Source organism: Thunnus maccoyii, chromosome 11 (assembly GCF_910596095.1).
Source record: "Thunnus maccoyii chromosome 11, fThuMac1.1, whole genome shotgun sequence".
Taxonomy (NCBI): Eukaryota; Metazoa; Chordata; class Actinopteri; order Scombriformes; family Scombridae; genus Thunnus; species Thunnus maccoyii.
In genome coordinates, this window is record NC_056543.1 from 10,034,059 (window position 1) to 10,050,278 (window position 16,220).

Genomic DNA, 16,220 nt, shown 5'->3' on the forward strand with positions numbered 1-16,220 from the left:
CTTTTGGGGTTTCTTGCTTCTCCTTCAATGAATACTGTTTACTGTTTTCTTACCTCAAATCTCTCTCTCAAGACGTCAGCACACAATAGGTGTCACAACAATCACATCCAACACAACAATACAGGATCTGAAAAACATGCCAGAGATAAAACTTGACCAATCAAAACAATTACATTCCTCCTGAAACATTTATTTAATGAGATGCTTGAATGCCTGATATGAAGGCAGTGTTTCCACATCTTGTAAATGTGAGTGAATAATATGAAAATGCATTATTTTTTTCTTTATTCTTTATCCTTTGCTCTATGAAATATGGAGTGATATAAATTTCAGATCCATTTCTGTGGTTTTAGCGAAGTGTGGGTGTAAACAAATGTACAAAGGTTCCTGTGAGGCCGACACCAAATGGTGAACCAATGGCAGTAGTTCACTAAATCCTCCTCTTATCTTGTGCACACATAAACATACACACACACACACACACACATGTCATCCACCTATTCATGCGGTCAGGGTTGTGATCCGAGAAAGGCCGAGCAGCTTTGTGAATAATATCAATTCTCCATGGGAAACTAATGAGTGGTGGACATGCCCACTGGCCACAAGGGACACAAGCCATTCCTTCACACTGGGCGTCTGTCGGAGTCTATGATGTGTCTCCACGTCTGAGTGTGTGGAGCTGCTTGCTCAGTGCTCTGCCATATGGCCACTGTGTCAGACCCCTCCAGGATTTTTTGGAGAGTCACCCTGTAGTCCTGGCTCCGTGTGCCCAGACGTGACCCACTCATGCTGGGCCAACGCGGAGAGAGAGAGATAGTGATATGGTGAAAAAGAGGGGAGGGTGGAAGTAGAAAAAGAGCGGTCTGTAAAGGGAAGAAAAATAAAGAGTTAGAACAAGAAAGATAATGTTCGATGCCGTAAAAGGAAAAGATGCAGGGAGAAGAAGGGAGTCGTGAAAAGAGCCAAAAGTAGAGACGGATGGGAGAGAAGAAAACAGATTGACGAAGACACACACACACACACACAAGAGAGAAAGGACTATTCAGTTGCAAGGGTAAGATGGGGCGAAGTTGAAAAGAAAGAGAAATGATGAGGAGAGGAGAGAAGAAAAAAAAAGAGTAAAAGAGGGGGAAATGAAGTGAGAGAAAGTGAAGAGGCCAGGTGCAGTGGCAGAGCAGATGGAGAGAAGGAAAGAGGGAGGGAGGAAAAGAGTGATGGCGGGCGGGAAAACAGAGGAGTAGAGAAGTTAATGTCTCGACTGTTGTGTGATGGGGCGTGTCTGTTCCATTGCCAGGCTGCTTTTCTACAGACTCATTTAAAAACCCTGCTCTCTCCCAGTCTTCTCCTCTTTTTTTTCTTTTCAAGCTTCCCCTTTTTCTTCGCTCGTTGTCTCAATTTCATGCGCTTTCTCTTGCGGATTTAATTCAGTTACTTCACTGGCATGACTGTACATCACAAAAAAAAGCACTTTAAACTGTTTGCCAGAGTGTAACTTTCAAACACATACCACATAAATACTGTAATTTCATTTGAATGCATATAATAGTACATCATCACCAATATCTATAATAACCGAATATTTAATATTACTTATTTGGTTTAAAAAATACAGACACTTGTATCTCATGCAAAACAAGTTACTCAAAAGCCTGAGGACAAACAGTATCTCAAAGCAATAGCTCAACATTTTGGACATTTTTTTCGCTTTCTGTTGACGAGTTAGATACCACTGATACCATGTCTGTACTGTATGTTGCATATAAGCCTATATAGCCAGCAGGCGGTTAGCTTAGCTTAGCATTAAGACTGTAAACAGGGGAAAACAGCTAGCCTGGCTCTTTCCAAAAGTAACAAAATCGGCCTACCAGCACCTCCAAAAGTCACTAATCAACATGTTATAGCTTGTTTGTTTAATTTATACAAAACCCACAGTATAAAAAAGACCAGCTGGGGTTTTACCAAGGGGTTTTGTGCCGGACTATTTCTTGGCCGGGCGCAGTAACTTCCTGGATTACCGATCTTCTCATCTAACTCTCAGCAAGAAAGCAAATAAGCGTATTTCCCAAAATGTTTAACAATTGCTTAAAGTGTCTGTGCTTGTGTGTATTTGATATTTTAATCTTTCCTTTATCTCTATGTCTACACACGCACTCACACACACACACACACACACACACATCTGTCTAACACTGAAGTCCTGGAGACGGCTTGCAGTCCCAGAAAGCAGGATGGAAATAGCATGAACAATCTCTCTTCTATTCTGTCACAGGGTCACTGGAGCAGTGCAGACATAAACATAATAATCCCTTTGAGCAATGTGGGGGGACAGGATGCCCATATATGGAAGCGAGGAGAAAGGGAGGCGTGGCGGGCCCTACAGGGCCGCGATGGGGAACTTGACATGGCGGAACGGCTGAATTATATTGGAAAGCCTGAGAACAGTCGAGCATCCAGACTGTTCGAGTGGAGTGGAGTGACTGTCTGTCTGGGGCTAGAACATGAACACACACACACACACACACACACACACACACACACACACACACACACACACGTACAGTCTACTTGCCCGTCTCCCCTTCCTCTTTTCGTTCTCCCCTCTCCACGCCTCTCTCCTTCATGCCTTTTTTCTCTAAAACACTTGTTTTTTTCCTAACCCATCTGTCATCCACGGCGACTTTTACTTCCTTTATTCTTCTTTTATTATTTGTGACTTCTCCCCTCTGCCCCCAGTCCTCCCACTGTTTCCACCTCTGTGTCCCACACCTGTTAGCTTTCTCTATAACGTCCAATGTTTTCCACCAGTGTTGGCTAAACACTCGATGATCAAATTTCTCCTCCAACAACAGTTTCACCACCCTTGCAGTGCATGAAAACAGCTTCTAGTCCATTATGGTGCCCGAGCAATCCAAAACTCCACTGAGAATATATATTTTTCCAGTCGGTGGTAATTTTCTTCTTTTTTTAAATAGGTTTTGATGCTTTGAACACCACAAACATCAAGTCCATTAACCTCCATTGTATGGGGTTGGCAAGGTCAAAGGTAAAAGGTCATTTATCTGCAAAACTTAACTCTGTAGAACATATAGTGTTTGTGTAGTCTGTCCTGTTTCCAGGTCTTCATGGTAGAGAGGAGGTCATGTGGCTCAGGTCTTGCCTGTTTTGGTGTCACCTGGAAGTTGCTCGATCTTCACAGATCCATCTTCTTCAGAAATGTTTGCACTCTATCTACCTAATATTGTCATTTAGTTTCATCATATTGTAAATTTACTGTTATTATTTCTGTCTACTCTACACACACAACATCTATTAATTGACCTCTCTGCCTCCTCCTTTGCCTCCAGCAATATTCATGAACCTGATATTGGTGGATTCAAATATGGCAGGGCTGCAAATATGTTCTCATGAACTGGATTCCATAGTAAATTTACCCTGTTTTGATCCTAGAACATTTAAGTAATTTCTAGAGCTGTAAGACAAAGATCTTGTCAGTACAATAATCTAAAAATATTTCTGTTTTGGTGGCAGGAACTAGCTGTAAACAAAACACTGAGAAATATTTATATATGTATTATCTATTAAGTTGATATGGCGAATGTATTAAAGCAACTATCCAGCAGATACAGAGCCTTAAGAGTTGTGTTTCCGTTCACCCGATCAGTGTAAGTCCAATATTCACTCTCCTTATAGCTCTTTTTTGGGTTCCACCAACTTCTGAGTGTAATATCTGGCTCTTTAGCTGCTAAACGCTCCACCATGTTAACTCTCCTCTGTGCTATTTGGTGCTGTACAGGTAGCGTTCAATGAGTTTATCAGAACTTTTTCCACAGAAAGCTGTTGTGTTTGGAAATGACACTAATGAGGGCAGTCAGACTGAATCAGAAAGTAATGTTGCATGCCGGAAAACTAAAATAAGACTCAGGATTATATGGCAGCAGCTAGTTTTTCTTTTCTTACACTCTAAATAGCTGAAATTGGCTTTGATTAGAGCTTTTCCTACTATGAAATGTGGCGAGTCATTAACAAAATATAGCACTTTAAAACTCAGGATGTATTATTACATGTGGGACTATTCAGCTTTTATAGGTCAGGAGTGCGAGCAGAGCTTGTGAAGAAAGGTTTGACGGCGATGGTGTTGACGTGTATTTTTGCTGATGTAAGATTAAATTGAATCATTAACACCCTCTGCTCTCTCCCCATCTTTCTTTTCACATCTTTTCTTCATCATTCTCCTCCTTCCCTTCCTGTTCCTCTGTCCTGAAAGATTTTAAATGTTTAAACAGCGACTGTGGTCAACCACCAATCACACTGACACAGATGATTACTGAAGGCACACACACACACACACACACAACCTCAGTCATTATTAAACACCTAATGGACACACAGCCAGGCATTGGCCTTTAAGCACTACGTCTATCATGTACACACACACACACACACACACACACATTATACTCTCAATCACTCAAGCTCATTAGCCTTATCTTTCACTTCATCAATCTTTCTCTTCCTCTCACATTCATTTCTCTTTGCTTCCGTGTCTTCCTTGCACTGTCTCCTGACAACAACAAAAACCACCTTTTCTTCCTTTTTTCACTTCTTTCTGTTGACCAGTATTCATGTTTGTTTCATTTGCATGTCTCCGCCACATTTCAGTCTTCATTTCTGTCCATCTGCATCTCCATCTCCCTTTGTCTCCTCCTCCCACCGTGCACGCAGGGCGTCGTCCTCTGTAGTAAATTTTGTTTCCCGTCCGCTGAGGCTGAGGCTGCCTGCAGCTCCGCGCGGAGTGATAGATGATACAATATTGAGCCTCTGTAAAGCAGCGACTGAGATCTAGGGTTCTCATAAGAAAAGGGCCTCCGTAGCCTATAGGGAGAGTAAGACAGAGAGGACAAAAGTATGTGAGGGGAAAAAGAAACAGAGGAGCAGAGATTGCAGGGAGAGGAGAAATTTATACAGAGCTCGAGGAAAGGAAAAAATCAAGGGTGAGTGGCAGAAATAAGGCATACGGGTAAGTGTGTGGTCATGAATAATGTAGGTGTCTTGGCAAATGAAAAAATGTCTTATAATTTATCTCTGCTACAATGCAAAACTATATATATTTAATAATACAAGGCCTATTGCAGGAATGATGCATTTTCAACAGAACTAAAACAAGTAATATGGAAACCATAAACAATCCTTTATTTTTAAAAGACATAGCTCACACTTATAATAAACAAGGGAAGGCTGTGGAGTAGGATAAAACGCTTTAAATTAGTGTTTCATTTTAAATTTAAAATGTGAAGGTCTAGACCCAAATGCCATTCATAAATGAACCTAACATTTCAAAATCTCATTTTTTTCTTAGCTTGAATCCACCTGCATGATACAATTCAATCAGGGCGGGTTTTAATCCACTGGGAGTCTACTTAATTGCAAAATTGAACTGTTGCTTCTAATATCAGTGAACTTCACAAAGTTTAATTGAAGTTCAACTTGATTATTTAGTAAGAGAACTGCAACATGGAAATAAAGTTATAAAACCGTGACAAGATCTATTATGCTGTTGTGACAGCAGAGAATTCAGAATTTATCACTTTTACAGATTGTTGAGGACTAAACTTCAGAGACTTTAATCATCTATATTTAAATGGTAATTAGACATGTAATCTTGAATGGAGATAAAAGATATGGTTTGAAAGATGTAAGCCTGTGGAACGCCTAACCCCACCTATCATCACGGTTGTCATCAGGTGACAGGTAGACTGGGGACAGATACTCATTAAGAGCCTGTCTAAAAGTATTTTTGGGGGCATTTTCATGCTTTTATTAGATAGATGACAGTGGAGAGATGACAGGAAATATGGGGAAGAGAGTTGAGGCTGATATGCAATAAAGATCCCCAGTCCAATGTGAACTGGGGATGTTCACAGAGCGAGGTGATCAGGGCTTGTGTAATGTTAACCGAGCAAACAATGAAACATGTAATAAGATTAGAATATTACTGTAAACTTGTCCACAACAGCAATACTTTAGATTTGTGCTTTAGAAAAAAAGATTTGAGCCCAAGTTCAGCTGCTTCAACAACAACACATCCAGTGTGAATCCTTCAAATAACTAGAAATATACACACAGTGCATCAGTTAGGAAACTCATACAGCGTTTACAATATTGGCAAAAAGACAACAAATAGTATGAACATTACTTCATACAAGAAATTCAAGGCAAGAGAAATGAAACCGTAAAGTTTTATAGAGTGTCAGTCTTCTCTGAGACGTTAGCAACTTAGTTTGGACAGTGATGTATTCTGCACATGTGTTCTGCATTTCTGTTTTTCTGATTTTCTCTCTCACACACACAGTTCCAGTCAAAAGTTTTGGACACATTTTCTCGTTCGAGGGAATGAGGAAGTGTTACCAAACTTTTGACTGGTACTATACACACACACATGTACATACATTCAGTGCTGGCAGTGTGCATCACACTGTTAGCTGTGGTGTTTACACTGGTTAATAGAGCCATCTGTGGCTCTATTAGGGATAATGACATTTATCTGACACACGCAAAGAAACACACAGGCGTTCACAGTTATCAAAAAGCATTTGGATAAGCAAAAATGTACATTTTTTCAACAATGACCATGATCTTTTCCAACCTGGTTGATCTTAATCTTATCTGAGATGGCAGATCATGGTAATATTAAGCACTGGTCATATGGGTTATTTTAGAAGCCGCTGATAGACAGTCAATTTTGTAGTTTAGGTGTGTTGACTTGTAAAAAAAAAAACCCTACCCATACCATCACACATGCATACACGTATTCACTGTACTAGCATTGTGGCTGTGTGAACTTTTACTCTTCCTGTGAGTGTGAAGCAAGAGCAGTACTGGTAAAGGAGAGAAATAAATAATTATGTCTTATAATTCAAGTTCTATGAACACAGATGAAGCTCTCTAAGGTCTGAGTGATATACTACTTAAAGTCTACCTAAGTCCCCCGCCACTCAAAAATATGTTTTTCTTCTTGTTCCTTCAGTTGTATGTTTGAGTTTCACTGTGCAGAATGATGTATGTGCAGAGTTTGATGCTAGAAGGCTGTTTTCTCATTTATCTGCCGAAGGAGGAAAGTCTTCTCTGTGCTCACTTTGAATCTGAGTTTGAGGAGCTGACTTACGAACATGTTCCAGTATAGCCAATCATGGTCCAGTATACAACTTACACGAGTGTGATGTGGTAAATGTACACAAACACTGAGAATGGACTTTACAGTGCAGTAGGAGACATCTTGTGTCCAGCGGTAACACTTTTAAAATGAAACATATTTGCATTTTCATACACTGTATTTTTAATGAGGGAGAAGCAGTAGGTGTCATTCTAAGGATTTTTAATGAGGTAACTGAACATTTTTTGTGGACAAAACATGTCAGATGATTTTTAGATGTCCCAAAACATGTCTGGAGGGGATCTTTAAACAAGCAAAAAAAATAAATGAGAACCATAAAATCACTGAGACAAAGTGCAGCTGAAATAAAAAGACAAAGAATTGTCAGAAAATAGAAAGTTGCCTGTTTATGTCAACTCTTCCTGCTTGTGTTCCACAGAAAAAAGCCATCCAGCAAATTTAGCAAAATAGAAATTTGCATTTTCATTTCCCATGTTTCATAGATTATTCTGACAGTTTTATGTGCAGTGTGTATTTGTATTTTCACCTGTTGGTTGTTATGTGTTTGCAGCTTTTTGAGTGTGTGTGTGTGTGTGTGTATGTGTGCATGTGTAACCCCTGGTGGTGTGTCTGTTGGATGTATCCAGTCTAATTATAGTCAGGTGCAACATTATGAGCCAACAACTGTCTGTGCTGTCGCAGTTTTGGAATAGCCTTCATGTTATAATTATATGTGTGGATTTTTAAAGCTATCAATACCAATATTTTTTGAAATATGGCAAGATTTTACAGAATATGTAGCTGTGTATTCGTTCCCATCAGCTGCTGTGGGGAAATATCTGCTAATGCTTGACTATGTTCACAAGTTAGTCACTAACTTTGTCTGCCGTTTGGTGCTGGCAGGTAGGATATAGTGGGCTTTTAGAGCTTTTACGCTGGAAACAGCTGTCCGCTGAGTAGTAGCAGGACATAAAGTATCAAGGCCAAATTGGTTTAGAGCCGCTGTTTTAATCAGAATGAGCTTTTATTTACAGCTGCACACTGGGGTTCCTCAGGTCTCAACAGTTGCTGCTCAAAATCACCAGCTGCCACTCACTATTACATGCTGAGAGGAGACAAGAGAAGGACACAAATAGACACACACACACACACACACACACACACTCACACTCATAAAAACCCACAGAAATGCACCATGTAGCAGAGCTTACACACCACACACGTACACACGCACACATCATGCTGTGCAGGAGGTGCTCAGGGTCTAATAACCTTCTCTTAACTCAGCAGGAAATGGAGGAACCTCCAGTCTAGCAGATAGAGGTGATTTACTAGACTTGTGCTGATGCTGAGTTTAAACTGTTAAGGGATTCATGTTATACAGTACGTGTGGTAGAAACTGTGAAGGTTTTGAATGGATCAGATAGATGTGGATTCTGAAGGGTTGTGTCTTATCTGATGTCTTATCTGTAGTATTTTTCTGTGCTTTCCAAACCTTTAGTCACATTTGCGTGACAGATGCCATGTAGAAGCCGTAGTAATTATGACCTGGAGAAGTGATGCAGTTCAGATGACGTCCATATTAGCTGACAAATTCCCATATTTGGAAGTGTCAGCGTGGGTGGATGGCTAGATAGATAGTGACTTAGCATCACTTAGTGTCACGCTTCCAACCCAGTTTTTCAAAAACTGTAATCACTTGTTGATTGTTGTGGTATTTGCCATGATGACGAAGGTTGCCTAACTTTTTTGGAGGTAGTAACTTTAACCCACACCATGTTTCAAGTGATCATTTTAACTCAAACCATGATCTTTCCCAAACACGAACCAAGTGTTTTTTTGTGCCTAATCCCAACTGGCCTTAACCACAATGTTGTCACATCATAAAACATTGTTATTTTTTTTACAGTGATTTGATTACAATCAACCAATTTAGCCATTTAATTATGAGGGTGTGTTGGTTTCATGATATGACAATGCTATGATTAAAGTCTGGTTAGATTTACACAGAAAAACAACTGGATTAGGTTTTTGGGAAAGATCATGGTTTGGATTTCAGTAAATACTTTGTTAATGTTGGGAAACCTTAGTCATCATGGTTACAAAAATATTATAATTTCTTTAAAAATACAATTTTGTCTCGCCTTTGTAAACAGGAAATGAACAATGACATCCCATCCTAACATCTGATTTTTTTTTTTAGACCCATCCATCCATTCTTTGTTTCTCTATGATAACTTCACATGATTTTCTCTTTTGTTCCCCTCATAATTACTTTGGCTGCTAGAGGGCTTCTGTCACTGGAACATAAATGTAATGTCATTTTAGGGCACTTGCTTAAACGACTCGTCCTTTTGTTGTTTTGTCTCATGAGAGAAACCAGCGTTTAGTCATTATGTTGACATAAAACATACAAGTCTCACAAATTTGTACATAAGTGTAATAATTGAGTGAATGCACTACATTACCACTGATAGTTACATACAGACAGGAAACACATGTTTACTCTCTTTCTCTTTATGGCTATTAATTGGGTAGATTCTGTTTTTCTATAATGAGACACACATATACTTCTTCTTTGTCTCTGCCTTCCGCACAGACAAAATACATAAAGTACACAGATATACAACAGCTAAAACAAAAATACATCCACGCCACCTTCTCTTTACGACTCGTTAAAGTAAACACATCGATACACGTGCACGCACTCATAAAGGGAGTCATCTGTCATTCTCCATCAGGTGATGAATAATACACCAGTCAGTCACCAATCCAATAAGCACACGCTGCCCCCGAGCCCCAACCTGGAAAATGCAACAACATTGAAAAACACAGAAATAGACTCCGAGACACGCACAGAAGAACACACAAGTAACACACAAGTAATACACAAGTAACACACGAGTAACACCCCTCTACATGCAGAAACAAGAGAGCGAGAGCACGTACTGTACACTCATACACCCTGAGCTGTGATTGATTCTTTGGGGCTCTGTTCACATGTGAAGCCAAGGGGCATTATTAGAAAATTAATGATAGTGGACTTTCATCCCTTAGAGAGGTAAAGAGTGCAACACACACACACACACACACACACACACACACACACACACACACACACACACACACACACACACACACACACACACACACACATACACACACACACACACACAGAGGAAAAGAGAGGCATTATTAGGAACCTCATGACAGGGCTGGTTTACATCATTACTTATGTTTTTTTCTTCTGTTTCATTATGTGACATTTTTCAACGAAATATCACAGTTCACCAGAAGCCTCTTTGTTGCTCTGAATAATGCCACAAAGAGAACAAAGGGAATTATTATGGCTAATTTTCGCTGTCAGGCGGCAACAGTCACCTTTATGCAGATTGACCACACTGCATTTTAGAGTTCATCTGGTGCTGGAGTTTTAAAGGGCTTTTGTATGACTAGTCTGTAATCATACAGCCTGAAAAAATATTCCAACCTGACTTATATCCTCTTAATTCGTCTGGCAGAACACAACGTGTGTGTAAATGTTGGATGGGGTTTTGTACAGTATGTGCTTTTTTAGTGTAGGAGATTGGAGATTGGTATTTCTTTTTTTGGGGGGTTGAATTTGTGGGTCATTATCTTCCCTCCTGATGGTCGGATGCTTATGTGGCTTCAGAGTATTTTGTAATTATTGCAGGTCATCAGTGGTGTGAGCCTTTCCCTATGAAGACAGTTAATCAAATCAAATCAAATCAAATCAAATCAAATCAAATCAAATCAAATCAAGCATTAGAAAGCTCCAAACTTTCAGGTGATCATGTAGTCATTTGATGTTAAAATGTAAAACTGAGTTACTGTAAGGTTACTCAGTCTTTTCTTGTCTATGTCGTCCATTTTTACATCCTAAAACTATCATGACCCTAAAAAGAAGTCTCTAGTTTACATGCGAAATTTGGATTTTGTTGTTTTGTTTTGTTTATATTCATCCATGGAGAAAATTCCCAAAATTATTATATAATGTCCCAAACAAACTCTGAAGTGGTTCACTTGTGGTGGGAACGTGATCCGACCTCAATCCGAGCCAACTACTAGGTGGACTCCGCAAGTTTGAACGAAACAGCTCCCAAAGCCAGGTGAGCTTTGCAGAGTGGGGATGCGGATAAGGGAATTGAACAGTTGCTAACAACTAGCTGGAGAATGAGAGGTGGGAGCTAAGCTAGTGCAATATAATTCGTTGTATTTGGCCGGTGGACCTCCTTCAGGACCTTTTTCCTGCGTTTAGATTCTTCCTCCCACCCCAGACACATCTGACCAATGAGTGAAGTGAATGTTCTTGTGTGGCGTTAGTGGTGTTTTTGACTTGCTTGGATTTTTCTTTGCGTGAAAAGGAACTGAACCAAAAGGGAAAACGTATCAAGTTCACCAACTCATGAACTGATTTGGACCAGAGCAAACAAACTATAGATGTGAAAACGCCCTCAAGGTGAGGAGGACAGAGAACTTTCCCTAACATTACCCAAGTGTTTTAGTTGCCTAACCCTATGCACAGATATTGTAGAAAGCAAAAAAACAAAAAAACAAAAACAAAACATAGCTGACACTGAACATAATCCCAAATTTTGCAGAATCGTCAAAAAGGGTTCGTCTTTACAGTTCAGTGAGACTAACAAAGCAATGAATCTTCACTAGTGAAACAACCTCGCCCAGTTGTGTTTCTCCTTTTTTTGAGAGCTACTTTGACAGCTAAACTTAAGTGGATTCAATAAGGAGATTTGATAGTGAATTCACATTTGTTCAATTCATGTAACGCTGAAGAGCACGGAGAGGGAGAGGTTGCTCAGTAGGCAGGTAGGGTTTGATCCGACTCATATTGACAGGTATGTGTGAGTCTTTGCAGTGAGTTAAAGTGGGCTGTGTGGGTGAGCACAATACTAAACGCAGGCATTTTGCTGTGCCAGCACCCCCTGCAACATATAAACACACACACACACACACACACATTCATGCCACCTACCTAGATGAAAGTGTTAGCTCTGTGGCAGACCACTCTGCAGCTCCCTTAGAGGTCCTGTTGAGGGCTTTTGTTGCTATTTATGGGATAAGGAGTCAGCAGGCATGCCAGTGTGTGCTTTTCTGTATGTAGTGTATGTTTTTATGTCTGTTCCTGTAAGACACACACCCTGGTGTTCATGTTTACTTACTGTATATTCCATTTCTGAGGAGAATGTGTGTATGTGCCTGTGTGACGGTTTTCAATAAGACTTGCTACATTTTCACTGTGGCTGGATGTTTTTTTTTCTCCCTATCTTTATTCAAGAGTGTGGTCTTTCAATTTGAGAGCATGATTTATTGATTTCACATTCAGAATTTGTAATTCTTTCCCTCAAAACCCTTCCCTCCCTCTGTTTCTGCTCATATTTATATTGTTGCTTGCACAGATTTCCTGCTCCAGCTTCAGCCTTTTCTCCTCGGACGTCTGCTCTCAGATTTCTGCTCTGCTCTCGGATTTTTTGTGCAACAACCCTGTCAAAAATTCCCCAACCAATAGAAGGCTAGGTGTAGCGTTGACCAATGAAATGATCCCTGCATCCTTGCCGGCGCGTTCACGTTATTTCTTAGAACATCCCGTATGGGCGGTTACTCTTTAACCGGGCTCATCCACTCCCGTCCTCTAGGGCTTTATTAAATGTTCTTCTCTTGTTTTCTTGTATGATTCCTGGAATAAAAGGACAGTTAGTTTTCTTTGGAAAAGTGACCTCACTGAGCTACTGTTGAGGTTGTGAATTGTGTAGTTATATCAAAGTGTCTTCCTTCTCTTCAAATGCTGTTCACCATTGTTTATTGAAAGTTACTTTTGTTCTCTACTGTCTTAATGTGTTAGCTGGTTACTTTTTCTGTGGGTACTTTTCTCAATTCCTAAACACTAAAATACAGATAAAAAAAAAGGAAACACAGCAGCATCCGTTTTGTTGTTAGTTACCTAGCAAAACGTATTGTACAACACTTGAAATCCAAGCATATCCTGTGCCGCAAATATGACTTAATCAATTCAATTTGAAGGAAGTAATAGCACCATTAAAATAGCCATATAGCACACAAACTGGAGGCTGGTGTGCTATACAATAAAAAAAAAGAAAAAGTACAGGCACTGGTATATATAATAAAACAAGGGAAGTACATTTAATGAAGCCCTGGAGGGCAGGAGTGGATGAACCCAGTTTAAGAGTAACCACCCGTACGAGATGCTCTAAGACGTAAAGCGAATGCTCCCGCAAGGAGGCAGGGATCATTTCATTGGTCAACGCTACACTTGGCGTTCTATTGGTCGGGGAATTTCGACAGGGTTGTTGCACAGAGAATCTGAGAGCAGAGCAGAAATCTGAGAGCAAAGAAGCATCCTGAGTGCGAGGAGAGAGCAGGAAATCCGTGCAAGCAACAATATATCTGAGTGCAAGCACACAGTTTGAGCAGAAGCAGAGCAAGTAAGGTCTATTTGAGTGCGAGGGCAGGGTTTGAGGGAAAGAATGACAAAATCTGAATGTGAAATCAATAAATCATGCTCTCTTGAAAAACCACGCTCTCGAATAAAGATAAGAAAAAAAAAAAGCCTCATAGATCTTCATAACTCAATACACACATATACTCACTCACTCACAATCCACTGGAGGCGGGAGGGACTCGCAGCCTTGGATGGTTCAAGAGTCTTAATGTCAACAACCACCTCTAAAAGCACAAGTGTTTGTAGCTAAGCAGCAGCGTTTAAGATAAGCCAAAAGCTACTGAATGGAGAAACTGATATCATCATAACAGAATGTGCTCTCGCTGTGATGATGAGTGATGAAATGTTTTACATATGAATCTAGAGGGATGAAAAACAGAAAAAAGAAAAGAAGCAAGCAAGGATGACAGTGCTTCTAATGTATAATGATAAAAATGTTTCATAAGGGAGCAAATTATAAAGGAGAGAAGAGGGAAAGAAGAAGAGATGTTTGAATGAGGAGAGTAGCACGGAGAGGAAGAAATATAAATAACGTAAAGGATTAATGAAAGAAAAAGAGAAGAACAATGGATGATAAAAGGATAGTCAGGATGGATGAAGAAGAGAGTCAAGGAAAGAAAAGATGCAAATAAAAAAGTTAATTATAAGATAAACTAGTTTTTCAGGTGAACCTTGCAGCTTTACTGTAACTTTTTAATTTGGCAAAAATTCATGGACAGTCGCCAGCACCTGGATAACAGCCAAAAGAATGAAAACACAGAAATCAGAAAGCAATAAACCTTATGCTGTGATTAGATTTACAACAATCTTATTTGTACTGGTGTAGTGAGAAGAAAAGCTTTTGTCTGATGAAATGTAATTTGATTTAGCAGCATGCAACCAGTGAGTTCGGGACATTAAGAGAGCAGGGCGCTGGAAGCTGCCAAGACCATGAGCGGCTCTCTCACCCAGACGTCCACCCAGGTGGGGGAGATTAAAAAAAAAACAACAAAAAAAACATGTAATGCATTTTATACAGTCTGTGAAGGAGATATTTCGCAGTTAGCTTACTTATATTTTCCACAAAGACACTGCACGGCCAGCAAATTAAATTTGTACATTGGCTCATTATTTTAAAAATGCTTTTCACTCCCATCCCCTCTTTGCTAATACCAGTGCTGCTTTGTACGTTCAATATGACATTCAAATAAGTTTATCAATTTGAAGGAATTAGCTGCAAGTAAGGAAAGCATTGGAAAAATGTGGAACAGGTGCAAAGACGGAGTGAAAGGAAGGCAGAGAGGGAGAAAAAAATTAAACAAATAATTGGCCAAATTGTTTGCCACACAGACAATTATTTCAGTAAATGAAAAATAATTTGGAGGGCTGGAAGTATAAAGGAAACAGGTGCAAAAAAAATAAGCAATGTAGGGAAAGAAGGATAAAAGGAACTGTGCTATGTGCATTAATTTGCTCCGGTAGATTCAATCTGAGCTGAAGGCAGTTCAGGTGGCAATAATGCAGATAAACAAATCAACTGTGCTTCTGCAAACTTAACAGTGTTTTGCACACACAATCGATGTAAGTCCACATAAACTCACACAGAAACATTAATACTTCAGCATGTTATGTGGAGCCTCAATGAGGCCAAAATGTTGATGCATTTACAGGAATGCAAATTTTGGATTTTACTTATTAGATTTTTGTTTATTTGGGTTGGTGATGCCCATTATGCAAATTCTGTATTTGTAGTTGACATTATATTAGGAGTAATGGTTCATAATAGACGGTTGGCACAGCGGCTCAGTAGTTAATGCTCTTGCCTAACAGCCAGAAGGTCTTGGATTTTAATCCAACAGCTCTTTGAGGCCTGTTCTGTTGTCTATTGTCTGCTGGCATAGGCTCCATCCCCCGTCACCCTAAGCAGGAATAGAAAATTGATGGATGTATGGATTCATACGGAGCACACGCATACTGTACGTAGAAACAACTCAAGGCTCTACAGCTGGAACAGTTTTGTGCAGCACAGAATTTCCTCACCTTGATGCTGCATGCTGTTGAGTCTTATTGCACATTTATACGAGCCTGCTTTTGGTTTATGTGAGAGCTGTGTGTATTTGGTTATGGGAATTTAGGAGAGACAGACAGGGTGCAATGGAAAAAAAGAATAAGTGGAGGGGAGTCTGAGAGAAGCGGTTATATAACAGTTGGGTCAGGTTTGCAGGGCATTAACCCTCTTAAGCTGTAAATTGATCCTTGGCAAAGCTAAATATGTTCATTGTGACTGTGAAAGTGATTTTGCTAGTGCTTTTTAAAATAGCATTTTTTCTTACTAAAAAGATCTGTTGCTAAGTGCTAATTAGTCTAAAATCAATTAGTTTGAAATGCTGTTTCTTCTTTTTTTTTTTTTTTTTTTTTTTTTTTACAGTTTTTTATTGAAACAAGCTGTCAAATATCACTTTTATCTTAAAGAAAAGCTGCAATTTGTTATGTATATGTGCATGTGGGTGTGTGTGCGATCAGTGATTTGTGCCTCTAAGCAGATAGTTAAAATCTGTGTTAGTAGGTTACACTCTCAGCAAAGGCCAACCACTA